At 42.1% G+C, this 23,348-nt stretch overlaps 1 protein-coding gene across 1 annotated transcript in view; it reads right to left on the bottom strand.

Moving 5' to 3' along the window:
- The window catches only part of LOC117229471 (uncharacterized), a 59,278-nt gene extending 54,405 nt beyond the window's left edge, over positions 1–4,873 (bottom strand). The window contains exon 1 of the mRNA XM_076520103.1: positions 3,753–4,873. The gene's annotated coding sequence lies outside the window, so the exon portion shown is untranslated. The remainder of the gene's footprint in view (positions 1–3,752) is intronic.
- Positions 4,874–23,348: the final 18,475 nt, after the last annotated feature.

Below are 23,348 nucleotides of genomic sequence, written 5' to 3'. Positions count from 1 at the left end.
TATACCATGCAGCGATCGAGAGACCCCCGTTCGCAACACGTATAGAACGTACGTGCATACGCTTGTTGTGCGCGAAACCATCAGCTAAATGTGGAAACGGGATTCGAAAAAAAAAACTGTTCCCGAAACCGTTTAGGGAAACAGAGATTTAGACGCTCGCTTGGCATTGGTTTAACGGGAATCGTCGGAATTGGACATCGTTTTTATTTAAGAAAAGGCACTAGTCCTTTTCCAAAGAGTTTCCTAATTTGGAATTTCCTTTCATTACAAACGTTCTAAATCCTAATTTTGTAGAATCAATTTAATTGTTAGTTACTTGGTATTAAATCTAATAAGAGGATCAGCGTTGATCTAGGTTTGCCAAGCATTAAAGGCAACTATTTTAATAATAATAATAATAATAATAATAATAATACTGACTGATATAGAATCGATGGAAAAAACCTCCTTTTTGAGAAAGTGGAAGAAGATATACAAACAATAGAAAGGAAGGAAAAAATGAGAAATATAGTATGAAAGAAATGGAAAAGTAAAAATAATGATGGTGGTAATAAATATAAATTAAATTTGCTCTTCTTTATACTTTTATTATAATGTTCGTCACAAATAATAAATATATTGACTAAATTCCTCAATAATATATCTTTACGATCTCAATAATTTTAAATTTAATTGGAACCTGTCATTTGACGGTGAACCTAGTGTTAACGAAAGAAGTTCCACATCGCGTAAAACAAAATTGCCACGAAAGAGTTTAAATGGAGCTATAACTGCCATCAATAAAAGATCGGAGGATCTTGTTCTTGACAGAATATCGAGAAACGTTCTCGTCTGTCACCGTTATAATTAGAAAAATCCGAGGATTAAGATGGCCGACAGTATTATAAACTTTATCGGCGCGTAATAAATTCAAGCTCGCGACATCGTAACATGCACTCGTCATATTAATCGGCGACCGGACAACTTCGTCGTCGTGTGCCGCTGTAACCATCTAGCCGATAATATTGCGGATTCGAGAGGCCAGATTGGATTCAATAGTCTACGAGCGAAATAAAGAAATGAATGAATGCAACTATGCCTACGTATGTAACTAGCAGCATTAAGTAGACGCGTTCCGTCGCACGCTCGAAAGGAACGTGAACGAAGTCAATAAAAAAGTTATGTGGTTTCAAATTCGATACAATGATTCGCATTAAAATAATTGATATATAGGGATCTATCCAAAGAAAAAGAGATATGTTTGTCTAATTCTAGATAAACCATCCATTCTGTTTTATCGTTATTCAGTAACGGACTTTATGAATTTATCTGAAAAATGAGCCGATGAAACACGGAACAATGACAACAATTAAAGATGGTAAAAATGCAGAAAGTATACTTTTATTCAACTTCTGTTTATTGCGATCGACATTTCGCATATAAAGAGCCGCTGTCTAATTCTTAGTATAAAATAATAAAGACATGAGAAATTAAATTTTTGCTACAAGATAGAATAGAAACGTAATCGTTGAGATCGTTTATTATTAGATTGCGGATCTTCGTGTAAAATAAAAATTTTCCAGGACGATTATACGAAACAGAAATTAAATAAACATAAATTGTCTTTTCTTCATTATTTAATAGTGTAACAATGTTGTGAAATTCTTCTTATATCTTCGCAATTTTATGTTTCAGCTCCTCAATATTGCCATAAATGCATAAAATCGTCCGCCTACTCATGACCATTTATGGGTTAAAAAACAAATTGCACGTAACCCTTGCATTAATATCGAAAACTTATCAGATCATTCAATAACATTACAGTCCGAGGAGGCTTTAGCGCACATTTTTATGAAACATGTATGTTTACCACGCGAACAAAGGCGAACTGTCGAAAAATAGCAACGATATGCAGGTGTGGTGAAATCCCACTTTGCTGAATTAATAAGATCACAAAGTTAACCATTCAAATGTCACGAGTTCGCACTATTCCACTATTGCAAGATGATGGAGGGACCGTGGAATATTCTCATGAAAGTGCAACTATGTGTCTAGTGATAACATACTTAGCCATGTAAATCGATGTTGCACGCGATATGAAAAGCTTTTGAATTTAAAATTCACCTTGACCTATGATAATACGTTCACGACCATACATATACTTATAATGTTTTCAGAACCATCGCGGAATGTTTTGATAATTCACGGATGCAATTGGAAAATGCAATTGGAGCAAATCGTGTCCTCTGATTGCGATTAGCAAAACACATTTTGCAGCAGAAGAACGAGTGGTTCAATCGAGGTGCATATTTCTGCAACAATGAATGTTTATTGTATAATTACACGATTGTCTTGTCAAAAACATAGGTTCTTGCATAGTGTTCTTGCACGGTTCAATCATTGATAAAAATGTTCACTCGAAACATCTCAAGAATTAATAATGTCTGTAACGTCCTAAAACACGTCCTAAAAGTCTAGATCCTCTTTTAACCGTTCATCTTTCTACGTTTCTCGGGGAGCGATCAGAAAACTGACGTAACCGTATCGATCAATTTAGAATATATCACGCAGGTAAGCTCATCGAGCAATCTGACTTTAACAGTGAGGCACCTAGAAGAAGTTGGACAGTTCTGTCCTAAACCCGAACGACGAGAAATTCGCCAGAACGACTGGCTGCTAATCAGCGCGACACCAGGTAAAACTTCGACGATACCAATGCGTTTTATCGCATTCATGAAACTGAATATGAAAATTCCGTAGGTGAACACCGCGAGGTGTGTACGTCACGTATTTACAAAGTAGCAGCATTTATGATAAAATTATCGTAACAAAAGGCAAAACTAACTGGTAGTTACGCAGCGTGGCTAGCTTCTTAGATATAACGGTCGCTCGGAAGCAAAAGTTTCGGGCGTGTGTGCGCGGACGTTCGATTTTCGACACAGGGAACAGGACGATCGAAATCGTCCGGGTATCTCGCCAGCGATCGATCGATGCATGAACTCGGTTATCGAGCCTGAGATCGCCATTAACGAAGGTTTCACGGTGGATTTTCGAAAAATCGAGTCGGATCGCGCGCTGCCTTGTTTCCTCCCTCTTCTCCCCCCTTCTCTTTCTCTCTCGTTCTCTCTCTCATTCTCTCTCGTTCTCTCTCTCATTCTCTCTCTCTCTATCTCTCTCTCTGTCTTGGTCTCTCTCGGTGTCCGTCTGTCTCCCCCGCGTCTCCCTCTCTCTCGCATCCACCCACGCGCGGCGCAACAACGAAACCGGCCGGCGGCTGAGAGAGAGTGTATTTCTTGCTTATTATCCTTTCCTTCGATTTCCTACCGTAAGGAAAAAGAATACAGTTCTCGGATGGTGGCGTACGTATCGACGGTATCCTCAGTGCCCTCGGTGTGACTCACGCGTCGAGGCGTACTCGCCCCGGAGATTTACAGCTCATTACCGATTTCATAGCCCGAAGTCACGATCGATCCTCCGCGGGCGTAACTTCATAATCGGGGCGGTGCGGCGCGCGGCTATGGATCGCAGCACAATGACGATCGCGATGACGACGACGCGGACCGCGTGTCTATCGTATCCGCGTCGTCGTGGAAAGCTGGATCGCGGGGGCTAGATCGGGATCGCAATGCGACCGAAAGGTGAGAAAAATGAAACTCGCGGGGTAGACAGGCCGGGACCCCGGAGAACGTCGTTCCTTACCCATAGGTCGCGGGACCCGTCGCGAAAACCCATTCACTTCGAGGACGGCCGAATCTCGAATACTCGCTATTTACCTTTCAATTTCTCCGGAGCATCCCGTGGCAGATGCAACCGCAATTCTCGGCCGGTTGACCCAGGTCCGTTCGTGTTTCGTTCGAGCTTTCGTTCGAGTTTCCACGAGTCCTTTAAACTCCACTGACTATGCTTGAGGCACCCACGACGTTGTCCTTCGGCTATCGAACACCAGCAATCTCTCACGGTTCCGCGAAGCGATCGGTGCTCGTAATCAACGGCCGCGAGACCAATCGGCCGCGCGCGGCCCGTGCGCGTCTCTGCTCGTGCATTAATCGCCGCGGATCCGCGCGGATCACCAGGATCGGTGTACAGTTGCACAGAGTTGCTGCACAGAGCAGCGAGGAAATGTGCGTGTGTGTGTGTGTATGTATGCGTGTGTGTCGCGCGTGTCGCACGTTTGCCGATTATGCCCGCGACCACGTTGCTGGCGAGCAGCGCGAGCTACGGAGCATAACACTGGATCGTTCGAACGCGTGTACGAGGTATAACGATACTGGGTCCACACGTTACCCGCTCCACGCCGCTGGAAATGTCAAACGACGACAACGTTCGCCTGGTTCACCGTTGTTGCGCCGACATCGACGGCCGTCGCTCGCGCGCTCCTGTGACATAATACGTCGGGATCGATGATTTCGAATCTGTCGTGTTCGGGAGCCCCCCCGACACCTCGGTCCGATATGCGTGTGTACCTCGTCGCGGGTCCTCGGTCCACGTTTTCCGCGCGTGTCCTTGCTCGTTTTCGCAAGGACGAGCCACCGCGTCGGCGGAGAACTGTCGCCCGACGGATTCTGATCTAGATCTCTGTTCAGGTGAAACTCATCGGCTCGGGAGCGCGCGCGGGATCTAGCGTAGATCAGCGTGCTGGTCGGGCGCGTGTGTCCAACTCGATCTCGCGCGGCAGCCGGCTCGACTCGGCTCGGCTCGGCTCGGGCTCTCTCTCTCTCGCGTGTTCCGTGGTGCACGACTCGAGCGCGGACTGAAGTCGACCGCGTCGTAAGGTGAGCGGAGGTGACTTGCGACTCGACTCGACTCGACTCGACTCAACTCGACTCGACTCGACTCCCCTCGACGCTGCTCGACTCGATTCGGCCTGGGCCGAACCATCAGCCCAGCCCAGTGGCGGCGGCAACGCAAGGCAAGGCCTTTCTACGATTATGCTGCGATCGCGCCAAGCCGCGCCGCGGTATCGCGACCTGTTCTACACCATCGTACCGCTGGTGTACGTGTGCACGGATTTACAAGCACCGGCGCTCGGGGCCTCGTGCTCTGTCACATTTATTCGCATACCCTATCGTCCCTTCTCTATCTGCCGCCTGTTACTATCTCCTATGAACGTTGTTGCATTCTATCCTTGTCTCCTTCTCTTTGTCAATCTATCTTTCTCAATCTCTTTCTCTCAATCTCTTGCCCTCCCTCCCTCCCTCCCTCCCTCCCTCCCTCCCTCCCTCCCTATATCTCTCTCTCTCTCTCTCTTTCTCTCTCTCTCTCTCTCTCTCTCTTTCTCTCTCTCTCTCTCTCTCTCTCTCTCTCTCGTAATCTCTCTGTCTCTTTTCCTCGACCGCTGCAGCCTGCAGTTGCACTGTTTCGTTTTGTCTCGTCTCCCTCTCGCTTGCACCAGCTCGAGCCGCATGTGGATACGCCCATGCATAGGCGGCACGTCTATGCTACTGCTTCGAGGCGTTACATACCTTTCTCAAAATGAAAAGATCCATTTTTCAAACACTTTAGATTCTGGTTATACTGCCTTAACGTCCTCTTCTGCCTAAATTGCAGGTCTTTATGCAAACTAAATGTGTTCTTCACCTTCATCTTGGACGGCTTCATCCCCAACGCCAGCTATCGTGTTAATCCCTTAATAGCTTAAGTGCTGAACATCATTCCCAAAAAGTTCCATAATATCAGTTTTTAAATTCGTCTAGTTCGTTTAAATTCGTTCTAGTAACTACTAGATTAGTAGTTCTTTTGTATTCTAAAAATCTTAGTAACAGTTAGTTTGGTTGGATATAGTACAGTAAAAACAAATTTGAGAAACTAATTAAAGATTAGTTCGTGGCCTTGTATGTCAAGGACATAATAAATTAACACGAATTGTTTGAAACCGTATGAACTTCATTAATGCTAGGTATTGAAATTGTAAGGATACATTTATGAGGAATTTGGTGTTAAATTCGAAACTGTGTTCAATTTTTTATGCAAGAACAGAAGTTTCCATCACAAGAGATAGAATGACAGACTATTTTGAAAGTTGCGTTAAGGGATTAAGATAAAAAAGGTACGGTTCCCCATTATCAAGAAACCTCCACGGTGTGCGCAAGTTTTATGTCGTTACAAATAATGAAGACATTCGAGATAGACAAAATTGCTGACTGTCTGTCCATAGTCGGCCAGAAAAAGTAGACAAATTATAGACTGAAGACCAATCATACGATAGTACGAGTTTTATTCTTCCAATGCGGCTTAAAATCGCCGATGATTCGAATCATGGCCGAATTTTATAACGCCCGTTGAAACGTTTCAGCGAAACTTTCGAAACAGAAAACTATCTTCACTTTCCCACCGCTGCATAACGTAAAAAAACATCTTCGACAAAAAATCAACTAAGAATTGTGAAAGTCGAGGCTTCGTGTTTTATAATGAGCCCAGGAGAACTGCTGAATGATCCTTTTCTCAAGTAATAAGAGATGAACTATCGGCGATGCCAACGAGATTTCGTGAATCAAATACACGGTTTTGAACACTTGCATGGATTTTGCTTTCCATTCACCGAAATAGTTCTACTAGATATTATGTTTATGCTGAGGCTCTTTCAAGATGTTGGAATATAGTCAGACATATACTCAGATCTAGCTTCAAACTCATAGTTTCTATAAAATTCATTAATGACATAATCTTTCTCGCGTAAAATATATGAATAGTGATGGCTGCGGATTTTGCGTGCTTCTAATAAAAATTACGAGAAATATGAAACAGCGGAAGCCTTACTCTAATTATTACGAGAGAAAACAAATTTTCTTCTCGAGTTGCTTGTTCATAGTATTGTAGCTGACAGGAATTAACGCGGGCCATATTGTATAAACATATTGCAGTTTACTTAAGGCAACGGATGTACCAAATTACGTAATTGTAATGGATCAAGCGAATCTATGCATTCTGCATAAAATTGTGCATGGTATGACTAACAATCCTAGCGTTACTTCGCTTGCAAATTTTAATGCTCCATCTCGTTTTGCAAGGTCAATCCTGGCCCCTAGAACCTCACAGTAGTCATCTAGATTTAGTTCGATTGACCCGTTTTACGGGACTTACATATTCATAAATAATAATAGTGATAAGTGTAAGATAATAGTGATAATACATGTTTGCTCGAAATAAATAAACTGTTTGCTCGATCCACTGATTCTCCACAATTCATCGCAAGTTATTCTTTTTTGTTGTGAAAATGGTTGTTTACCCGTATATAAAATAAACAAATAGATAGATAATTATAATAAATACGTGAACGTAGTAAACGTGAGGCGCGCAAGTCAATCTCTTTCGACGAACGTATCACTGAACGGAAGATCGCATAAATGTGTCATATAATTAATATCGAGAACACATAACGATACTCGAGCGAGACGAAAGACGGTGAATTTGTATTCCTTCTCGGCAAGATAAGCGTGTATGAAGGCTCGTTGGCTAACAACAAGAGCCGTCCGATATAAAGGAGGTCTAAGAGGCTAGCGCGTACGCACCAGGCAGTCGGGATTGTCGTTTTTGAATTTCCGCAGGGCCGTAATGCTGCGTTACATAATTGAAAGCGTAGGAAGCAGATTGATTAACACACATGAGAGGAGAAAGGTTTGCATAGATTGGTGGTGGCTTTTATGCGAATCGCGCGATGCGATTCTAGGAGACCACGTGGGTGTCATCACACGGCCGCGTGAAAAAAAAGCTCGCACAGATTATAGACGCTGCGCCGTGACGGGCTGCACCGTCTCGGCTTGCAATATACGAGCCGCACAGCCTCTCCAATATCACGGAAAGGAAGAACGACGTGACAATAAGCCACGAATTACGATTTCCTCCGCGATCGGGCCTGGCGGCGGCGGCTCCTGCATCGAACTTCAATCTATCCCGGCTACCGTCCGAGTAATTGCGCGATTTAGCCTGATATTGTTATTCCAATAAACCCGGTAATTACGCGATGCATGGTCCGCGCGTACCTTACGTTAATGCAACACACCTGCCTCTCTTTAACGCTTTGTTAACACTGAACGCTTCGTTACGGGCAACTGTATTCCACGAAAGTAAGGACAAGCTCGACGAGCGCGATAATTATCGGGAAACACGAAACGCATGACAGCACCAGGGAATTATAATTCAATTAAACTCGGTGCCGCGGAACCGGCGAATCCGATTTTTCTTTTTTAGAAGGATGCAACATCGCTCAGGAACGATGGTTCATCGGTACGTAACGTCATCGATGTTTCATTTCCTTGGGAAATCACGTCCGAATCGGAGAGCCGTGTTTACGGGAAACCAACCAGGAACTTTTGCTGCAGCATCTTACAGGTTTCTAGTAAACGCCTAGCTTCGTGGGATGTAAAGGACATCTTCTTTCAAGCTGATAATTATGAATGACGGAGATTTCATCGTTGCAACTGTATCGATTATTGATGAAGAGACGAGGTAGTGTGGATTCAATCAAATTCGCACCGTCAGAAATCCAATAATGCGGTAAAATGTAATCATTTATAAACAACGTGATATGATTCGAACCCGTGATGAAAATTTCATGCATGATCCACTAGATACGAATGTTATTTACTTTCTACAAAACCATTTATTTGTATTTATTGTATTTCCAACATTTATGTCGCTTAATTCGGATAATCGAGGTTCCACTGTATGTATCCGATGTAACATTGTTAAATTTATGTATTAAATTGCTCTTAAACGTGTCTTTATAATTGCAGCAATCGTAAATTAAACAAGGGACGAGTAGGTGTTAATCAACGCAGTTGTGGAAAGAAGGGTGGTGCAAGGGTTGCGAAAAGTTAATCCAGTTCCGCTTTAGCGATCGAGAAACCAGCTGGTGGGAATATCAAGCATAATCGGACGGAAGGAAGTCTCGTCGCTACCCGATTGACAATCTGAAACCCCGTAACTGTTTTCGTATGCATATTGAATGCATGCACGTGTGCGCCCGTCTAACGTGATACAGAATGGCGAACGTAAGAATGACCATAGTCGCTGAATACATGCTTAAAAGAGTACACATTAAGCCTAGGGGACAGCAACGGACAGTTGTCCACTCGATTCTATTCTTTCCGATAGAGATGGAATTGTTCTTGCGAACAGTGTCGTCGTATATGAAAAATTTTCCACGTTAGTGACGTCTGAAACTTCAAAGTCGACTCGTTTCAAGAAATCCGATTTTTTGCTCGGTGATAATCGTGTGAACTATCTAGGATCTATCTATCTGCGACAGCAGAGCGTGTTACGTTAAAGTACTGTTAAGCTTGCAGAAACTCGAAAAAATTTGCGTTATCTATATACGATATTGTTATTTCTATACAATAGTTGGAAGATTTGTATGGTCGCACTACTGCAAGATAGCAGACGATAAGGCGCGCTTAATAATGCACAGAATTGGAAAGCGTTCTTTTTACGGTAAATTAGGTTTCTACATGAATAATTTATTTGGCGTTTCTTTATTCTTCTGAAAGTTTGCAGTGACTTATTGCTTGTATAATATCTTCGAGACATGAAATTTTTCTGTGACAATTACTATATATACGTCTTTAAAACTGAACCTACCGAGCCGGTAGTCAAAATAATCGATTTCACATTTCTTTTATTTAAAGTTGCTGAAATTACGAAGATTCTTTCGTACAAAGTAATCGAACGAATTTGTTAATCCAAATATATATTATAATCAAAATAACGAGAGGTTTAAATAGATACAATCTTGTCATTTGTATACGCGTTAATCACATTTACCACTCGGTGGGATCAGAGTTAAGAAAGCTCAGTGTTTCTCGTAGTATTCCTGGTTTTATGTAATCTATCTGAAAAAAATTGAATACCAAAATAGTGATTCACTTTCTTGCACTAGACACAAGCGACAATGGAAACGCAAAAATTAAATACTGTCTGATCTACGAAAGTCGCACGAGAAGAATGGCTCTGCGCATTTGTATGTATTTGTATTGTACTTCGAATGAAAAAGCAATGGTTAAATATAGAACGATTTATCGAAGTCTCATGAAAAGAATGGGTAGGCGCATTTGTATACGCGATATGTGCATCTATAAAACTTTGAGCCATTCGACAATTGAAATACTAATTGGTCGTGAATCGCTTTCAATAAGTGTGTACTTCGTCGAGTGTCAATCAATTGTTAGCAAAAAGTATTTCTTTCCCATATCTGTACCGCGTGCATACAATTTTCGAATTAAACAAAAATTCGTACAACACGATCAAAACTTGCGTCCACTGCGAACAGGGGTTTCGGACGTCAAACTTGACTGTTCTTAACATTTCACCGTAAACTAATACGCAAAATAGTAACTCAACTCACTTTGCATTGACTCTAACGTTGAAGCAGCCACCTTACATTGACTTTAAAGTTAAAGCAATCCCATTATATTGGCTTTAAGGCAACATAAGCACTTTACATTGATCTTAAAGCAATATCAAATGATTGTATGACTTATCTACAGCATCGAGCGAAGTTGAATAGCACGCTTCAATCGGAAATATTATAAAGCTGCAGAAACATTGTTCCCCGAGGAAAACGTCTCTAAAGTCCGAAGTTACAGCACGATGTTCGGAGTCACTTCGGCAATGGACAACTTCGCAGATACAATTACGACTTTTAGCTCAAGATTTCGCAAACATTTCTACAGCGAGAAACAAGAGATTCTGCAAAAGAAAACCGGTCCGATTGACCAAACAGGAGGAATCTTCTCTTTAGCCTCCATTGTTCCACGCTTGAAATTCTAACGTTAAACTCTAAACTAAAGGATACGCGATAAACATTAATTTTCATTTTCTTTTTCTAAGAAACGACCACAATCGAAATTCTAACCGTGATGATCTTTATTCTTGAGCAAGCTAAGCTGCGACAAGGGGTTAATGACGGACGACGGCGTATCGGGGGCCAAAGTATCCAGCGGTGGCACCATTGATATTTTCGAGAGACACGGTAGCCCGTATCCGTAAACCGCAAGGACAAGCGATCCAAAGCGAGGTGCTTAGAGCGTGTATAGAATCGGTCGGAGTGAACGCGAATATGTGCCGGCGCGATTGGTCGGTGTAAGACGACAGAGAGAGAGAAAGAGAGAGAGAGAGAGAGAGAGAGAGAGAGAAAGCCGGCAAAGTTTCGCGGGATGGTGAAGCGTGTAGCAGAGGGATGGTGGAAAATCAGCGAGCTGAAGCGGGAGGACTGAATTGAAAAGTGAAAGGTAGGAAAAGGACGGCAGGATGCCAGGGGGGAAAAGGTGAATCGCGTGGTGGAGGGGAGGGAAGATTCTCTTTTGCGAATGAAAAAGACAGGTGTTTTGGACGAGGAGGGAAATACGGGTGCGCGGACGGAGAGAGACAGATGGAGAGATACGTGCGCGCCGAGGGAGAGAGAGCGGTAGATAAGGCCGAGAGGAGCCCACCGCGAGAGAGGGATATGGTACAGCGAGTGGCGTGCATTCTCGCGCACACGCTGCCTCCCTCCTAGCGTGCACGCTCGCTTGCACGTGCACGAAGCATCGTGCAGGTCTGCGTGTACAAAGTAGGTCCACGAGAACGGAGAGACGGCGAGCGAATATCGCCGTCCCCTCGCGGCCGGTGCGACCAATCCGCGGCAAGCGCGAGCTGCGTGAGGGCGGAACGCGGCCTCTTCGCGTATATTTGCGTATTTATTATTCAGTTTGCAAATACGTGGCAAAAATGATCTCCCTCGGCGCGCCGCAGTGGCTGGATCTCCGGCTGGCTCCTCTGAACCGGCCTGCACCGCCGCAGCCGGGAGGTGGAGCTAGGAGATAGGAACAGAACACCGGCAAGATATCAGCCGTTAATTTGTTTGAAACGCCACTTGCACGGCCGATTGCGCCGTCTCTACGTTGCACCGTATCGAACCGTACGCGTGCATAGCTGCATAGGACGACCGGTGTTAACCAGCTACCACGGTCCAATGGGAAAGCACTATTTCTAATTTGTCCTTACAACGCGGGGAAACGTTAGAGGGCGGGCTGATACCGTCAGAATCACTGGTTCTGCGGGGAAACGCATTTTCGGTGTAACCGAGATCAGTCTTCGGATTAGCTCAAGATTTTGGACGTAGAAACCGATTAGATATACATATGTCGTTCTATTAGCAGCACTCCCGCAGTGTCACGGAAACTGGTTAAATCACGTTCCAAAATCATTTCTGTATTGTTAAATTTGTTCATAGTTAAAAGTGTAACCGGTCTATGAGTCGCGAAACTGAATTTCATATGCGTAACATGCGATAAGTCATAGAAAATTGAAATACGGTTGAACGGATTAAGCTTGCGAAATGCACAGCGATTCGTATCTATTTTGAAAGTGTCATATAAAATTTAATGTGAGGTACGATAACGATCAATGAACGAACATGTAATGAAACCGATGAATTCTTACAAACTAGGATATTTGAAAGATATTTGCAGATGTATAATAGAATTACTGGATAAATTTTAAAAGAAAAGTGAACAGAATATGGACTACGTTATTTTTCCACGTAATACAAAAATATCCGTTCACTGGAGATTGTATCACTCATTGCAGAGATCACGATAGAAATATGTGCAACATATTTCAGTATTTTTGGCACGAATCATTGCGTTTCAACAAAACAGTACAGCTTAGCAGACTTCAGAATTTTAATTTGTGATTCTTTGTTGGAAATATACATGAATTTTGCAAACCTACATCATATTCGATATAGAAACACTGAACACGACGTTAGATTGGAAAGAACCGTTCTCGAAGATTCTCTAAAAGAACTTGCTCCGAAATAAAAATGAACAACAATGTCTGATCGTTTCAGACCTACTCAACTGTTGCAACATTCAATGTCTGCTGTCTCGGAAACTCGTAAGAATCGATTTGCACATTCTCTCGCGGAAAAGAAATTCGATGTGTCTGATGTTCAGGTGTTACGACGCTGCGCTACGCTATGAGGATCTCGGTAGAAAATTCGAAGTGGATTCGATGAAGACATGAATGCGAATTGTTTTTAGGAGCCTTATCCCAGACAATAGAGAGTGAACTCTGATAGTCCGATAGCAACGGGATTCGAGCAGTAGAAGATTATTCTGCGATGCCGAAGCATGGAACAACAATCTCGGAAACGGTTTCAGACGTCACGATAGAAATAGGAATCCGAGCTGCATTCGAATGCATTCAATAGTGAAATTGAAACAGGATATACTCCGACAATGGCGCGACGCGGTTCAAGTAACCGTCTTTGGTGCAAATGATTTGTTGTTACAGTATTCATAGAAAATTTCTTATTAGTAACGTCTTATTGGTAATACCTTATTAGTAATATTGTATTAGAAATTTCTTATTTGTAATATTGTATTCGTAATTTCTTATTAGTAATTTCTTATTATAAATGTTCTTAGAGAGAGCTCCTTGCATTGTAGCAACGAGTTAAACTCCTAACGAAGATTTTATACATGATCCTAAATGTTGTTTCCTTTCCTCGAAATCAAAACAAAATTTCATTCTTCTCTTACCAAAATCTAGGAAAGGAAGTAAATGAAGACGTATACAGTAAATTGTCACGTTTAATGAGGAAAATGATTAAGGACGAAGGAGCCCTAATGAAGAAGCTGAGGCAAAAATCGTAGTGCAAGAATAGTAAGCTTCAATGAATTGCGGGATTCAAATTCTGGTACTCGTCACTTGCGCGTCGAAATGCCGAAGAATGCTTCGATGACATGATCATCGTGTTGTTGACATGATTCTCTCGTGCGAATTTTTCTATGAATATTGCCGGAGACAACGTATTCCGGCTTTGTCTGTTAACGCGGTATCTCTAGTGCGCTGGCATTGTATTCTAAAGTAATAGATTCACGATCGTACGATAATCAAACGAACTGTAAAAAAGGGTCAATTATATTCCCCGCACGAATGTGATGCTGATAAGACACAGCCGAGTGATTTATTTGCCTAATATGTTGACGAGTTGAATGACAATTGCGAGGAGCAGGTAAACGCTCTTTCTTGATGATCCACCGACGACACAGTCGAAACTTCTATGAAACTCGAGTAAGACATATGTTTGATCGATGCGGTTGATTTCAGATTTCCGAACGATTAATATTTCTACTATTTAATTAGACTGAATGAATACGAGCTCATTGAGACGATCAGTGGACAAGTAAATATTACCATAGCCGTCGTGCCTCATGCTATGGAAATTATACGTTAACGAGCCTTTGAAAGCAGTTCATTTTTCACTACCAACTAAGTAATACATGCAGACTGTCAGCAGTTAAGTGATATAGCTAATTATCTCGTAAAGTATTGAAGGCACGAAGACGAAAGGTGTTACACAGTAAACTGCACGGAAAGAATATACTTATTATCTAAATGGAAGGCAGACTCTTCTGCAGTAACCATGATCGACGAAAATTAGCGTACCGACAGTAATTCCAACATACCAACATGCATCCTCGGTGTCCATTTTATCATTTTCGCGTACAACCGTGTACGATTCCGTCCTTGAACAGGCCTCATTGTTAAATTCGTCGTTGCTGGGGAAATCTAGCCGAAGCCAGCAGCCATTCGAGCGTACGGAACGGGGACGGTGATCCCCATGCAAAAGAACACCGGTATCGGTGCTCTTCTTCGACCATGTGCATTTGCTCACCATGGTCATTTACACCTTCTTCGCGTGTTCCTTGCACGCCATAACATTTCCGCGCGCCCCGATATCATCTCCTTTCTTCTGTTCGCCTTGCAGGTTCTTTGAAGTTCGCTCAGGTACTTCCTGATCTTAAATACTTAAGGAAATGGCGATTTGATCGTGCGGCCGGTTCCTTCTTTCCACGGGCTGTCTTGAAACCACCGCGGTTTTATCAGATAGAACGTGAATGCAATCTTCGTGCATGTCGAAGATACTAATCGTAATTCTATAAGCCCGCTGATGATTCCTTGTTTGCATTTTCGGCGGGAGAATAGATAGACGCGTTCCGTCGTGTCCCGGTATCATCTATTGGTCCGCCATTTTTCGAAGTCGCTGAGAAGTCTCCGTTCTCGACTGGTGTACTAAATTCTTTCGTCAAAAATTCACGTCGCAACATTTACTGGAAACGTTTCACGTACTTGTTTTCATTGCACAGCGCTACGCACAATCGTAGTTTCCGATCGTTTTATACATTCTGCACTGCGATAAAAGAAGTTCTTAGTGTCCCAACTCGTTTCTTTGGCAAATGCAGAGTGAAAAGTGTGGAACGGATATAGCTTGCCGCATTTAACCCTTCAGCGACAGCGGACGAGATATCTCGCCACAACAATGTCGTTTATGCAACGCCATGGACGAGATATCTCGCCATAAGGATGTAGGTTGTGCAACACCATGGGCGGGATATCTCGCGAGACTTGTGTCTGTATGCGAAATTCATTTGCGAGACATTACGTCGTCGATGAGGGGGGCTGGTTAAATTATCGACTGCTCGCGTTAGTTCTAATGGAACGATCAACGTTAAACTGAACGTGAAAGAAAATTGATACGTACGGATTTAAATGGATCCACGCCACGCGAGGAAGAAGCACGCTTCACGCAACAGAAGTGATTCGTGTTTCATGATGTGCACCTGTGCGCGTGTGTTTCCCCAGTTTAACAGTCAATTTCATGCTCTTCGAATTACTCATTATCCGATTCAATTTACAAAACACAGTGCGTACTTCGCAAGTAATATTAATTTAATCGAAGTCCGCTTACGTTCACACGTAAGAACAACGGTAATGGAATAAAAGCGGGGCTACAAGCGTGACGAGCCAGAAAGCATGGCAACCGATGTGTATCTCACGGGGCAGTTTAATCGATGACGTAATATCTTGACTTGCTAAATGACGCCGCCAATATGTCCGTAATCAGTGCTGTTAAGACGAAACCGTGACTCGATGGAACGATCGCAGTCCACTCCCAAAATGCGGGACCGTTTTACTAATTTTCATCGAGTCATCACGGAATTTGTGAAATGACAAGAACTATAGCTACAGAGTGTACAATTTCTTTCGTTGTACAGTCGCTTCGAGAGAGAAGTTGGGCGAAATTGAAGTCCGTTGTCGGTTAATTGTTATAATCATCTTCCATCAGACATTTCATAATTATTAGTATCATTAGTACTGATATTGATTGGTCACAATTATATACGGTATTTTACAAAAATTAGAATCCATGAAAAGTTTCCTTCGTCAACAAATGTTACTCGTTGTAAACGGGAAATAAAAATGTTACTCGATCCTGTTAATTTATATATTTACTTGCATTTTAAAAATCCGTACCTAATTGCATAAGGACACGTTGTCTAGTCATAATGATTAGTTTTGTAAGGGCTTCGTAATTAAGATTTGATTCGTTTATCACGAGTAGATTTTCGTTGGCTCCTTTACTTTAATCATTGTTCGATCAACTTCGCGACTCTATAGCACAAAAATAAAATGTATCGCTTTGTTCAAGGAAACCTTTAAAATAATTTTATGCAAATAACAACTGCTGAAATGTTACCGTTAAAATGCATGACATCTTCATAGTGAAATCTATAAAAAAATCACTGCTTAAAGTTGGAAGTACGAAAGAAGTTAAAATCCATTGTTATCGACGTCCGTCGAAGACGATAAGCTAGTATTTTCGTATGTAACAGTGCTGGAGCAACAATTTCAGTAACTCCGCAGTTGTCATTCCTTAAGAAAGCAGTTTTCTTCAGTCCATCTCTCTTGAAAACCGAGCGGTTCAAAGTTCACGGTATTTTACGCCCTACTTCCTCCGACGCCCGTACCTTCAAACCGTAACGCAACCTCTCCGTGAAGAGAAACGCGACAAATTAGATCTGCGAGGTTTCTCGCATGTCACACCCGATGTAGCGAATGACCGACTAAAGTTCCGAGGCGAACGTTCTTTTCAAGATTTCCTTTTTCACCGACACGTCGAGCACCTTAGAGAGCCTCTTCCGGTTGCGGGAACGTCGATGGTGGATTTTCCAAGTAAATTGATTATGCAAGTGCTCGTTTGCGAAAGCCGCCTCGGTCTTCGCTCTCTTTAAACCAATCTGTAAGTTTTCTTAGAAAATTCGTTACTCTCGAACATTTCTTAGACGCACACAAATCGCACACGAACTTCCGTGTAACCTCTTGGCTTACGACTTCTTCACTTCTATGTTAACTAATTAGTATTACTGTCGTCAATGTATTCTTACAAAATTAGGAAAATTGTGTGTCTGAGTTAACTACAGCAATCGAACATTGCTAACAGATAAATTAAATGTTATTTCGATTTAAAATAAACGAATAATGTCTACAACCCCAAGCAAAAAGTATTCGAACGCCGTTTAAAACTGGACTAAACGATTTGAATTCTTTTTTAATGTTAAAGGTACTAATCTACTGTACAGTGACTAATTTGACTGCATGCTAGTGCATCGTGTTAATTGAAATTGCGTGTGCTTGAACACCGCGATCTTAACCAACGAATATCAACGTATCGAACCATTGAAGAACTAATTAGAAAGTCGGCGGCGGGAATAGTGATTCTAAAAACTGATTAAAACGACGCAGAGTAACTACCATTAGATTTCTGGCTGCCACCATTGTTAAACTCCGTTTTCTTCTGATCATTGGCGATATCTTCCGCCAGTGATATCAACGTTTATCAGTCTCCACTTCGCTAAATTATTACCTACTTCAGCGTATCATCGGATACAAAAATTTAAGTACTTCCATCGCCTAGGAAATCGTTTTTTCTCTCTCCTTGAATAATTCTCTCGTTGCCCTCTTTCATACCGAATTGTCTTAGCTGTCTAAGAAAATCTGCTCAGACTCGTTTCACACGGAGATACTTGTATCGCGTCGTATGACATTTATCGACCGTACATGCAATTTAATGGGAGCGTTCAGACGACGATACACTGCCGCGATACTTTTTCTCGCGTTGAACGCTGTATCGCATACGCGCGTTGCGACGACCGTATCCCCGTGTGAAACGGCTCTTACAGAGAGCAAAGATCGAAATGAAGCGAACACGCAGCAGGTCCGTACGAAGTAGTTTCCATTGAATCATGGCCGCGCATAGTGCGTCAACGGGCAAGCTCCTCTTCGGCTGGTTTTTACGATCAGCATCGTCGTAACGATGATCGCGATGTTCATCCTGGTTGGCAGTCGCGTCAAGAGGGATCCCAGCGTCGTTTCACGGCAGTCGTATGCCCTCCTCGCTAGGAAATAAGAAATTTTCTTGGGAGATGCGAGCCTCTGCGAGGGAGGAGGCCTAGCCAAGCGAACATAGTTAATTTAGATTGTATCGCGTGAGAAGCAGGAAATGACGAAATATCCTGAGTGCTGACTTATACACGCCGCATCGTGTATACCTGGGCTCGTTCCTCGGCCGCGTTACTCCTCGACTCTTCGCGACCTCAGCCCCTCCGACCACCGACACGCAAGGATGATACTCTTTTTTTTTCTTATCCTCGCCTACCCGTTGCACCTATTTTTACGCTGATCGCGAAGCCCCTTAACTGAGCAGCGTTACCATGAGAATTTTCATCAGAGCCTCGCGAAAATCAGATATTTTCCTTTCGCCTCGGGAAAAACGGTCGCTACGAAACAGATTTGCGCAAGCTAATTGACGTCGCTGTTCTCCAACGGTGATTTGCATACCGTGTCCTGTCTGACCTTCGTCATCCTTCGTCCAGCCTGCGCGGTTTTGGCCATGAAAGCGCAATTTCGTTCGGCTACGGTTCCTCGCGTCTTTTCGACCGTCCGCGCAAAAGTGAATCTAAATGTAACGATTTAAAGGGAAAGATTTCGTCGACGAATCGGTAACGCCGTGAGGATTTCAGTTTCGCGTTTCAAATACTCGCTTTCGTCACGGATGCACAAAGATCCGCTGGCCGGTTGGTAACTGGTGGCCCTCGAAGGCGGCTCGCTAATATTTTTCCCGAACCAGAAACGGATGTGACGCAGGAATAATTTGTCACACACGATTGGAGACGGAGAGCATAATGAAGACTCGGGTTCCGAGTAGGCCACGATCAGTGCTGAATAGGTACGTGTTGGTACGTGTACATGGACTCGAGTTGCGTGAATGTTTCTCTCGCGGCGGTGCACCGCGCCGCTCCGAAACGAAACACGCTACGGTAAAATTTCCATTTTAAATCGTACGTTCCTCGCCTTTCGACTGTTAAATCCCACAAATCGAGGTGTTATTTTTTTTCTTCTCTTTAAACTGCTATCGCGGTGAACGCGGTAAACATCGCGTCGCTGTTTGCACGAAATTGACAGTAACGTAAAGGTCGCGATTTGACACAAAGATCCTGGATTTATTTTATGTTCGTCCGAATGTTTTCAAAAGAAATGAAAAGAAACGTATCGTACGCGGAACAGAGAGATGAAATAATTATTCGCGTGTCATGGATTTTTATTCTCCCGATACTTATTAATCAGTAGATATTGGCACTCGTGTCTCGTATTCTGCTTATTCCGCGATAATATGTATTTATATGCGAGCACGTAATGTTGCACGCAACTTTAATAAGAAGCGATTGTTCCGTTTAAATAACGACGCATATTGTTCAGATAACAGTGGTTTATGTAGCGGCGGTTCCACATGATCGAGCTTCGAGTCGTCGCAGACGATTATTGATTCGGAAGTACATACAGGCACACCGTGCCGTTTGTTTACTATTTACTAGAAATAATATAACGCCGCCGAAGCAATACGCGCTCAATCCGCATATAATTATAAACATCGGCAACCAAGTTTGTTACATAACATTTATTTTTCTGCGATGATCAAATTCCTCTCCCGTTGCATGAAAATATGTGCGATAACGTATCTGCGGAAAGCATTTAATGTAATATCGCTCTCGGAGGGTCATAGATGCACGATTACATATTTATAAATTAACTGCTATAACATGGAGATGTAGATAGAGTGGTAAATGCAAGACATAAAACTGGGTTTTCCTCGTTCCACTCCCATGGAGCTTGGTCACCTGAAAACTTACTATGCTCAATTAACCCTTTGAGAACTGTACGCTCCTTGGGCATTGCCACTTCCGATATTTCGCAATAGTTGTCTTCGAATAATTTCGCAATCTTGTCAGAAATTCTCGTTATTCCGCCGCGTCTTGAAATTATCTACATGTCAGAACTTGACAGTATCGTTTGCACCTTAATTATAGCTATAATGTCCCTTTAAACAAGTAATAAACGATCTGACATCTTATACGGACACGTATAAACTCTTAAAGCATCGTCGAACAGTTTCTACAACCGTCAGAAATTCACTCGCAGGCCTGCACATTCTACTTACTATCAAAATTGTCGAAACTGTAACAATTTGTTCATTCGAGCATACATTGCAATACAAATGTCGAAAAGTCTAAACAAATTCAATGTTCTCATTCTTGTAGGGTGCGTTAGTTGTTTTTAGTGCTTAGTAGTGAACTAAGTCCTTTAGTGAACTAAAGTGAACTGAACTTTAGTTTGAACTGAACTTTAGTGAACTAAGTCCGATAATCTATATCTATGGAACAATAATTTTTGTGGAAAAATGCAAAGAAAAGGAGCAAGGCTCTGAGCGTTTGGTTCGGTAAAAAATTATATAAGCACGATCTTGATTGAGCAATTCACATCCGAGAACCCTCGTACAACGTTGCCGTAGGTGTGTTACGATCAAACTGCGAATCAATTCAAAGGGCATGGTACATCCGTCTGAATAATTCCTGCAATTCCTTATCTCCGTGGATTGACTTAGAGCCGACAGCGCGCATGTAGGACTCGATTTTCACACGAGGCACACGTACACGGACGTGTTTTGAAACTGCGGACTTAACTCCTTCGTAATTTTTATCTACCACCTGTTGCGGTCGAATCATCGAGTTGCGGGAATTCCAATTTTATCCGGGCATTAATATTCGAATGAATGCTGACGCAATCGATTCTTATTTACGGCTTCGAAATTCTAATCTAACGTAATGATGCGGGATTTAAAATGTCCGCGGATTGCAGTGGAAATGGCCGAAACATTTGTGATCACTGAATTGATATGGATATTACTTGAAGCTCCCGTGCGCGTGTCGCGGATATTACTAATCGTTTTATCGCGGGCCTGCTGATCACTGATATCGATAAAACATATCGATACTCATAGATATCCAACCGTGAGAACACATACAAGAGAACGCGCGTGCTCGCGATTTTCTTACGAGCTAAATCTTATAAAAGAAATTATAACCAACGTAATACATCGTTGAATGTTTCTTCAACTATGAATATTTCGAACACAAATTTTTCTAACGTTGCGATCTACGCGACGAAAGTATACCTCTTGGACCGTCGAACATTCTTTTGCAATTAAAAGAAAAATAGAGAGGTTGTTGTCCAGGATAAATGTGCGCATCCGACAGCTGAATGGCAACTATGTGGCGAGAGATACAAACTTGCTGTAAATACGTCGTGCAGCCGCATATTATTAACATCGTAGTAATTTTTGCAATTTTGTGATTAAATCGCGTTCTCGAAACTATCTTAATAACGCGAGCACAGCAAGCGCTGCTACCGTACGAGCGAAATAATAGAGGAAAAACAGAGAAAAGAAGAAAGACGAAGAGGAAGCATAGGAACGAGCCTCAAATCCTTCACCTGTGACCCGAGAAACCCACGATGTGTAACCGTCAGCAATGAATAAATTGAGAAGTCGCGGAGACACGCGGTAGACATTCGACCTCGTTGAGATTTTTACCTTTAACGGTATAATCTTCTTTTCACAAACGCGTTAATAAGAAACGAATCAATTTCTTAGAACTTTTGACAACCGATGGCCCGATTTGCTACATTATTATTTTAACGCCAGAGCTATTTTTGATTTCTTCATGTCAAATTCCTAATATTTTGAAAATCTTTGTACGAGAAATTTTGAAACAAACTTCTTCATTTAATAGAGAATCCAACGAAGCTTAAATAAATTCAATCTTGTTATCGTTATAACACAATATAATTAGTCGCGCTTAGGATTTAGTAGTTCTAGCGTTAAATGATCCTCGGCTCATCATTTTCTGTCATAATAAATACAATAAACTTGTAAAGTATGGAACTACATTTTCAACAGCGAATACGCCGCGCACGCACTCGGGTGTCAGCGTATAAAAAATAATTGTTCGAATATCTTTGGTTTTCTAGACGCGTTTCTACTTCAAATCTGCCTTTGTGCGTGCGTTTAAAACGCTATTATATTCCGTATGCATAATCAATTCATAATCTGAAAAAAGCAGTTATAAGCACTACCAGGAGCATCGATAATATTCCAGAAGCTCATTAGCAGGAACGTCTATCCCCTTCTTACGAGTAATTATCTGTTACAGGCAAGCCGCGTACCAGTACGTTACGGATGTGTATGTGCGTACCGCGTATAACAGCAGATCAGCGCAACGATTAAGCTCAAAAATAGTTCATGGGAACCCAGGTAAACTAATCTCCATCGCATTAGTGTTGTTTCATACATATAAAATGCTTTCCAAGAAGGAAGCCCCTGCACGCATCTTTACCGATCGCGGGGTCATCACTTTCGAAAGTAGCAACAGGTGCCTTACCACTCCGTACCAATTGAATCGCGTTATTCTAATTCCTATCTGACCCATAAATCAAGAGGATACGCACGTATACGGATGGTAATAACGAGAATAATCTCATTACGGGCAGCGCAGTGCACTTGAAACTGTTGTTTAAATGCTTCGGCTCCGTTAAAACATTTTCTGAAAATCTAATTGGGCGTCTGCTGACAAGCATTTATTTACGGATAATTCTTTGGAACTCGATTTTACTAATTTCTACTTGATACAGTTGTTCGAATGATTCCATAATATTGAAACATTTTCTGGAAATTTAATTGGACACCTAGTAAATTCTGATTTCATTCTTTGAAACTTGATTTTACTGACTTCTATTTGAAATAATTATTTAAACACTTCCATCTCATTGAAATATTTTCTGGAAATTTAATTGGACACCTGCAGACGTATGCTGATTGACAGGTAATTCTTTGTAACTTGATTTTTACTGATTCCTACTCGAAACAGTTATTTGAATGCTTTTTTATTCCAATGTATTTTCTGATTCATAATATTGATTTATAAATAATTCTTTGTAACTTGATTTTTACTGATTCCTACTCGAAACAGTTATTTGAAGTTATTTGACACGATCTTACTGGTTTTTACTTACAGTAGTTATTTGAATGCCTCCATTACAAGAAAGTATTTTTTAGAAATCGAATAGTACTAACCAAGAGCGTAATAGGACACGTGTCTAACCAAACTGAATAATCGTGTATTTCGTACCGAGCAATCATCGATGTCCTAATT

Source organism: Megalopta genalis, chromosome 3 (assembly GCF_051020955.1).
Source record: "Megalopta genalis isolate 19385.01 chromosome 3, iyMegGena1_principal, whole genome shotgun sequence".
In the NCBI taxonomy this organism is placed as follows: domain Eukaryota; kingdom Metazoa; phylum Arthropoda; class Insecta; order Hymenoptera; family Halictidae; genus Megalopta; species Megalopta genalis.
This window is presented reverse-complemented; position numbering and strand designations above follow the sequence as displayed.